At 36.8% G+C, this 9,011-nt stretch overlaps 1 protein-coding gene across 1 annotated transcript in view; it reads left to right on the top strand.

The window, feature by feature from the left end:
• Window positions 1-4,975: 4,975 nt before the first annotated feature.
• The window catches only part of LOC134224159 (hexosaminidase D), a 101,806-nt gene continuing 97,770 nt past the window's right edge, over window positions 4,976-9,011 (top strand). Inside the window, exon 1 of the mRNA XM_062703441.1 lies at window positions 4,976-5,221. The gene's annotated coding sequence lies outside the window, so the exon portion shown is untranslated. The remainder of the gene's footprint in view (window positions 5,222-9,011) is intronic.

Below are 9,011 nucleotides of genomic sequence, written 5' to 3'. Positions count from 1 at the left end.
TTGATTCTCCGGATGCCGACGAAATCCAGGAGGAGGAAGCTGGGGCCATTCGCTGGAGGATGAAGCTGGTGGTGCAGGGACTTGAATCGATACTGCTAACCAGTCGCTTGTGCGGCTGCAACGGTGGAAGTACTGGTACCGCTCGTCGTAGAGCCGTGATAGCAGGAAGGTTCACCTCGACGATCACTGGAACATGGTTCCTCTTCGGATGGGCTTTGGTGGATGCTTTCCTTCGGATTTCCAGGAACTCCGCGCGTTTCGGACAGCCTTTCGTTGTTTCGCCACAGTTGCCGCACTTTGGATCGGCCACCTCTATCTTGTCGCACTCATCCGTCGGGTGCAGTTCGCCACACTTGTAATTCCGGGTGCCATGCCTGAAGTTGTAACATTTGGTGCACTGTGTCACGTCACGATGCACGGGCCGGTATCGCTCCCAGCCGACGACGGTGTAATTAATCGTTGAGCTATCAATTATATATCAATCGCATTGTTATGTGTTTAAGCCTTTAAACTATCAAGTGTAGAGTGTATGATGAAATATTGATATGTAAACGTGATTTGCAAAACGACGAACCATCTTAAGAACCTTCCCCGGCCCCAAAAACCTCTGCATACAAATTTTCTCGCCGATCGGTTCAGTAGTTTCCAAGTCTATAAGGTTCAGACAGACAGAAATTCATTTTTATGTATATAGATAATTAAAATGTATAATAGATTTTTGACGTAAACTACGTCTAAGGGGAAGACTCGGATACAGGATGTAAAATGAAAATTTCAAAATTGGGGACCGTCACGAAATCATGTAAGATTTGTAACATTAATAGGTCCTTTATCTTTCAATGGATTTTAAAGATTTAAATATCAATCGATTCGCAAACTCTCCACCAATTTGCCACTAGTATTGAAACTTTTGAGTATCGACGCTAAATTATTGAAAATTTTAGTTCTTTCATGCATCATGCATCTCCTATGCAGCGCGTTCCAATCCTTGGTAATTGCCTACTTTTAGGGTATTATCAATTGTTGAACTGGGGTGTATGAATGAGGTGGCCCAGCTGCTAGACAGTGGGGTTCCTACACACTCACAGAGTAGGAAATGGTAAATATGTTAAAGCTGGGTAGTAGTGTCGGTGGGATAGTTCCTTTTCTTCTATATAGAGCGGAATAATTGGATCAGTGTTTTTTTGACGTAAACTACGTCTAAGGGGAAGACTCTGATACAGGGTGACAAATGAAAATTTCCAAATTCGAGACCGTCACGAAATCATGTAAGATTTGTAACATTAATAGGTCTCTTATCTTTCAATGGATTTCAAAGATTTATATATCAATCGATTCGCAAACTTTCCACCAATTTGCCAGTAGTATTGAAATTTTTGAGTATCAACGCTGAACTATTGAAAATTTTAGTTCTTTCATGCATCATGCATCTCCTATGCAGCGCGTTCCAATCCTTGGTAATTGCCTACTTTTAGGGTATTATCAATTGTTGAATGGGGTGGCCCAGCTGCCAGACAGTGGGGTCCCTACTCCCTCACACAGTGGGAAATGCTGCTAAAGCTGGGAAGTAGTGTCGGTGAGTTAGTTCCTTCTCTTCTATATAGAGCAAAATATATGGCTCAGTGTACTATAGTTTACGTCGAGCGATCGTGTCTTGTATACGTCTGAGTTCAGTGTAGGTACTATATTTGGTTTTACGTAGTTTACGTCGAGCGGTCGTATCTTGTATACAACCCCAACATTTTTTTAGTTCTTCAATTGAAATGAAATGATAGCATACCTTCCCAAGCTGATCTTTCATTATCATTTAATGTTTCCCACGTTGAATGCCTATAAGCCTTCCTCTTAATGTTTCGGTTGTTTGAATCTTGTATCATGTTGCTGAACGTATCGATATCTGTTGTACAGCAGTCCACTAGCACATTTGGTTTGTATGGCAGGGACATACCAGGTTCGAGAATCTTCATCCGGAAGCTCATTCAAAATTATTTGAACCATTTCCATGAAATGGTTGTTTGTTATATGACCTTTTGTTAACTTGAAGAAGTATTCGACCATCGCATTTTTGAGAAACTTTCTGGTATCGGGTGAATAAACATGCCTTCCATTTTCAACCTTGTAGCGATCAAGAAACACACGACCATGATAATTTCTTGAACAAATTTCTGAAAATATGAAAAAGTATGAATATAACGGCTAAAAGTTTGAATATAACCAGTCTTCAACCACATACGTGTATTAAAGGTTTACCTTTCTGCAAATTACGAGTGGATCAATACCAGCCTGCGTGAATTTTGTTGTTATCTCAGCAATTGCTATTAAATATAATCGATTCTGTCCCTTAGCTTTGGGAGCAACTGCTGTGCTAGTGCTGTCTAATGTCTAATTAGCAGCTTGAAGTATTTAGCTTGAGGTTGGTCTTGTCCAGTTCGTGCTCTTTGGCAAGGGGGCTCTTGAGAAAATCATCGGCCTCATCGAAGCACAGTACGAGGCCTTTTCGTGCACACTTGAAATATATGACCGAACTTGGTTCACGTTTCTACCGAACCGATTCGGCTATTAATAAAGAACCGAATAATTCGTTTTAAAATAAATATCCAGCTACATGTTGTCAAACTGGAAAAGAATGATTGGTTACATCAAAACATATTTGACAGAAAAAATGTCAAATGAACCGAACATTTCGGTAGAACCTTTTTGTGTACTTATTCAGAAAATCTCGGTATAACAAACTTCATTTTGATATATACCAACCCTGGATGTAAGCAATTAATTAACTAAATTAATGATTTTGTGTGTGTTACTTCTACGTGAAGTTAAACGATTTACAATGATATGGAAATGCTAATATCATCTTCCAAACTTAGACGCACATGTTCATGATAGAATTAGAGGCGAAAGTATAGAATTGATAGTTCCGTTAGGATACGGCAGGCATGAAAAATGTTTTTATAAAAGTCGATTTGAAAGCGAGCGGAGGGCAATATTTGTGATGGCACATATCACACGACCTTCCTTCTGCCAAGCTCCCGTATGAAGGGGGAGGGAAGAATATCAGTGTGGAAGCTGGTGGAGATATATCAGCTTACAAAATACAAATACAATACAAAAAATAATGAGTCAACGAGCGTTCAAATGAGTCGGCTCATTCAAGTGAACGCTTGGCTCAAAGCCGCTCACTTAATTGAACCATTTTGCCCATCACTAGGGCCACCCCATTCATAAAACCCAGTTCAATAATATATAATACTACTCTGGTCTCTCTTTAAATGTCGAATAGATAATACCCTAAAAGTAGGCAATTACCAAGGATTGGAACGCACTGTATAGGGGATGCATGATGCATGAAAGAACTAAAATTTACAATAGTTTAGCGTTGATAATCAATAGTTTCAATACAACTGACAAATTGGTGGAGAGTTTGCTAATCGATTGATATATAAATTATTATTGATTTCGTGACGGTTCCCAATTTTGAAATTTTCATTTTACACCCTGTATCCGAGTCTTCCCCTCATACGTAGTTTACGTCAAAAATGTCCAGACCGGCACCGGGAATCGAACCCGGCCATCCTCAGCATGGTCTTGCTTTGTTGCCGCGCGTCTAACCGCACGGCTAAGGAGGGCCCCATAATAGTGGAGGAAACTCAAAAGGAATTAATGGAGAAATTTTCTAAATTATTCCTGGAGTGGAAAACAATTCTGAAGTATATCTAGAAGACATTTTTAATAAATTCCTGGAGAAATTTCAGAATGTATTCTCAAAAAAATTTACAGAAAAAAGCCTGAAAGATTTTGGAGAGATTTGGCAAAGGAATTCATACAGCAATTTACGATGTACTTTTCAATTTAGTTTCCAGATAAATACCGATTGGATTTTGCAAAGAAATTCCTAGAATTACTTCTAAAATACTCTCAAAAATAACTTCAAAAATTTCTTCGGAAGTTTCTCCAGAATTAATCAAAATTCTAAGAAAATCAGTTATTTTTCTCAGGACAATTTTGGCGTATGTAGGGGAACTGTTCCATTTTCCATATTACTGAACACATTCATCTCATCGCAAAACAAATAAATACAACACCAATACCAACATGCGTGCACACTGCAGAAAAAAATCACAAAAATAAGAAACAAATATTTTTTTTTCATTGTTTTGTTGTTCTGATGGGATGAACATGGGAGCTATTAGATGAAGTGCCGAACAGTTCCCCTAATTAAATTTTTGAGAAATATTCTATGAGTCCCATTGTTCCCCAGCTTAATTCCGCCACTAATATTTTGGTTTTATGTTGGTTTTATAGAAGTCATGTAGAGCGAATAATGGTTTTCATGACCGTTATAAAACTAAAAATGTTACTTGGAACATACTTACATACATACCTACAGCCACATACACAAAAATACCAATTGCAAGGCAGTTGGGTAACCGGGTACCCCATAGCCCTTTTACGGTGGTCACTCTCATAAGGGTTAAAGATTTCCCCAAACTTAAAACATTGCTAGGCCGCTGGATGCGTAATTTCATTCACGCTTCATACAAATGCGATAGACAATCGCATTCACCCAGCGACAGCGAAAGTCGCATATGTTTTTGTGAAGCTTAAAGAGCACAGACAAAGATGGGTAATTTATCTTAAATCTAAGATATTTAATATCGTAGATTTGCCGAAAATTTCAGGATTAGCAATTGGCTACAAAGCAGCCGCACTCAATTATCATAAATTTAGTGCTTTTGTTGGAACAGTAACACCACGTAAATTCAAAATCAAATGGTCCTTTGCTTGAATTGCATTCGTGACATTATGCTCGTTTGACTACACTAACCGGCAGTTTTCGCCTTTGCCCAAGCTCGACCATAGAGCGCGCGGTGGATCTCACATAAGCCAATCGAACGAAGACGAACCTACACTCGCCCGTCACCGTTTTGGTTTGTGGCACCATTCTTCAGGTGGAAGTGGAACTGATCCATCCCGGAGACAGACAGTAGCTTCTTAGCATCAGTCAGCTAGTGGCAGGACAGGAAGGTGCAAACGAAAATTAGGTTAGACGAAGTGTGAAACCACGAAATCTCCACTCCGGATGCTGCTGCCTACGATTGGAGGAACATGGTTGGCATCTGTAAGTGGGCAAGTGATGGCTTTGTTTTGGGATCTATAAATGTGGAAGATTGTAGTGAAGCTGCTGATTTCTGACCGATATTAGTAGGAGAGAAAGTGAGAGGTAAGTTTCTTTTATTCATTTGTTTATTCAAAAGACTTATGTGATGCATGGCATTCAGCTTCGTGATCGTTTGTTTTTGAGTTACAACTTTTACAATTTCCTACTTATTCCTTATGACTTAATTGAAACAAAATTATATGTATTATTTTATCTGTAGGCATATTCGAAATAACTAGAATATTAAATAAATGCGATAGTTTCTACATTGTAATATAAGAAGCTACTCAACCCTGCTTTTGCCAGATTTATAAAATAATTCATTGCATTTCCATTGGTTAACATCAATAGATAATACTATTGAAATTTAAATGTAAATGTTCAATCCACATTTGATACCAGATTGATGGTGTTCTGTTTAAAATTTAAACATGAAATTCGTCAGCTTCTGTAACATTCTGTTTGGATTCTACTATCAAAAAACCCTGATTAATCCACCTAGCGGTGATGATGCCTTTCTCGCTCGTTCAAAAGGGTTGACAAACATATTTTTCACATTTGTTTATGGCAGCCTACCGTTAAATGCACAAAAACGATCCATATGTTCCATAAAACGCTACCTTAAATCCAAAAAATAGCTCAGGCGTATCAATAAAGATTAATTTTAAGATCCATAACTAAGCATAACTAAGCTAAAAAATAAATTAAATAATTGGAAAATAAGTATGTACCTTTAAACATGATCAAGAAAAACAATATCATTCATGCTATTTTCCCATCATCCATTTGGAAAATGATCCATAGAAAACTACATTTTGATCCATAAAAATACAATTTTGCGCAATTTTATCGTGATTATAATCCAAAACTTCGGTAATATGATCCATAGTTTTGGATATATGATCCATAATGTTGGTCATTTGAAACTTTCGAGTGTTTCTTGTTTTGAAGTCAGAATCCAGCTTAGGCTTCTGGCACCCATCAATAAGTTAGCCTTTTTAAAATTATTGTTTTGAATAGTATGATTCTTCATATAGATAAGAATTCATTTTTTGCTGATAGCAGTTCCGTTTTTGTCATTGACATTCAACCACTTTTAACTAAGATTTACGAATTTGATCCGACTTAATAAAATTTGAAGGGAATTCTACTATAGTTGCTTTTCTTCATATGGAGAGCATTTCGGAGTGATTAACCGAAGGTTTTATTAAAATTGATTCATATTAATTTGTTTTTGTATATATTATAATGAACTGATCTAAAATTATTTATCAGAACACTCTGTACAGGTAAACTATCACTGTACAAAATCTGATAGATTACTCGTGACAGAGTTGGTGTTACCGAAATCAGCATACTTGGGCCAATAATGTGTAATACTTTATATCCTGAGACTTTATATCATACTGATTGCATACCTGATATTATTCTATCAGGAAATCAAAAATCGTTGATTGCCTTAGAGTAATTTGTTATGGATAATTTAGTAGTTTGCCAATAACTAATTCCAGAGGATAAATGTCGAAAAATATTCGCACCAGAAGTCCACCATAAAACACGTTTAAACACGTAACACGTAATCGACAAACTAAATGATCAAACTTAGATTACTACATGATCCAAAACATGCTTGGACTGTAGAAAAGTTTGGATACATTTTTCATTGACTTGGCAAAAAAATTTTTTCTTCAAATCCTACCGAATCTCAGCTTCTCCCACATAATCCGAGTGCTATTTGAAATCTTCACTATGAATGGAGTTCCAATTGGTCTAGCGAAGTCCAAGATTTAGGACTTATGTATAGCATGAATTAATTAACTATCAAAAACCACACCGAAGGTATGCAAGCGAAAAGGTACGAATATAGTAAGTAGTTATAGAAAATCAAAACCATTTACTAAAATAAATTGTTGTATTTACAAACTAATTCTTAGACCAGCCATGTTTTACATATACTGTGCCAATATGAATTATTTGCTGAAACGCCAGGAAGAATGCATTACAGAGGATTCAAAATAAATGTTGAAATTGATTCTGAAGTTGCTTCCCTGCACACCAAAACATTATGAATATTAGGTGACATATTTGAATGAATTGACACAAAAGCACATGACGTAAACTCAATCGTATATGTTTTTCAACGTCAGATGATTTATTGCGAGAACAGAGAAAACTTCTAATTTTGCGGAGCAAAGAAGAAGAAGAAGACTGAGTGTCGGAAACTTCAAATGACATGCACTGTGCGAAAAGTGTTGATATTCCTTGATATCAAGAATATTCGTTAAGTCTAAAATGTTTCAAAATCGCATAAATACGTTCCGAAATGCCTTGAAAGTACTATAAAACTTATTTAAAATATATAGCGGCATGTAACACTCGTTTAAAGTTACATATTTTCTTTGATTTCAATAATCAACATTCACACCGAAAAAATCAACCAACATTATTTTCCGTGCATCAAGTGATTTGACGTTTGCGGAACAACTCTCCGACGGTCGACCGTCGGACCCTCGTTCGAATTTTTCTATCTTCTCGCAATAAATATGCCACGGAACCTAAACACACAGCACCAGGTGCGTTGCCGCACGAATGCACAAGCAGCCGATGATCAGTGCAAATTGCATATAACCTGTAATACTTCGATCACAACTGATCCAAGAAGTAAAGGTAGCTGAGGGGTAACGTTCTAGCCTCTCACTCAGAGTATCTGTGTTCGACGCTCGTTCGGTTCTCATCTTTTTTCAAAAACATATTTATAAACAATTTTTATTTTCTATAACTCAATACCACATTTTTAAAACGACTTCTCTGCGTTTGTAAACAAAGATTAAAACATCGATTCGTCAAATCTGAGAGGCGAGAGCACTCCCACGCAATCCAAGACTACCAACAGGTAGCCGAAGTACACATATATATGTTAGACTACATATCTACACATGTCTTTTAATCGAAATAATTAGACTTCCATGTTGCCAATCTAAAAGAAAAATAAATTTCAAACCTGAAAAATCTTCGGCTAAAATGTGTTTTAACATTTTAACAATCATTTTAAAATTGACGCCCTTCACCCTTGCCGGGGTGATGGGCCAATGGGGCGTGTTGGTGATGCTTCCTTCTGCAATACACATCCAATGGCAAGCGACTGAAGCGAATGCAGTGACGTTTTATTTTAGTATTAGCATTAATTTTAGTATTACAAAAAAATCCCGGGATATATGTAGAACAAAAAATGTTTCCAGTTGGCAAACATTCGAGTGCTTCCCAGTTTGAAGTCAGAATCCAGCTTAGGCTTCTGTCACCCAATCAATAAGCTAGCCTTTTCAAAATTATTGTTTTGAATAGTATGATTCTTCATATTGGTAAGAATTCATTTTTTGCTGATAGCAGCTTCGTTTTTGTCATTGACCATTCAACCACTTTTCAACTAAAATTAACGAATTAGATCCGACCTTATAAAATCTGAAGATAATTCTACTATGGTTGCTTTTTTTTTTTCATATGGAGAGCATTTCATAGTGATGGTACGAAGGTTGAATTAGAACTAATTAATTTTAATTTGCGTTTGTATCCAAAATCCAAAAGATCCAAAATTATTTATCAATTCACTCCATACAGGTAAACTATCCATGTACACAATCTGATAGATTACTCGTGAGTCGTGACAGAGCTGGTGTTACCTAAATCAGCAAACTTGGGCCAATAATGTGTAATACTTTATATCATACTGACTCATTCCAAAGGTTGAATTTCAAACGTGATGTCCACCATTTCTAGTGCGAAGATTTATACAACTCTGCCTTATTGTTGTTTCTTTTGCACTAATAACAAAATGAAAGCGCTAGTTGCAGTAACT

This window comes from Armigeres subalbatus, chromosome 3, assembly GCF_024139115.2.
Source record: "Armigeres subalbatus isolate Guangzhou_Male chromosome 3, GZ_Asu_2, whole genome shotgun sequence".
NCBI classification, from domain to species: domain Eukaryota; kingdom Metazoa; phylum Arthropoda; class Insecta; order Diptera; family Culicidae; genus Armigeres; species Armigeres subalbatus.
The sequence above is the reverse complement of the archived record's forward strand: the minus strand, read 5'-3'. Positions and strand labels throughout refer to the sequence as shown.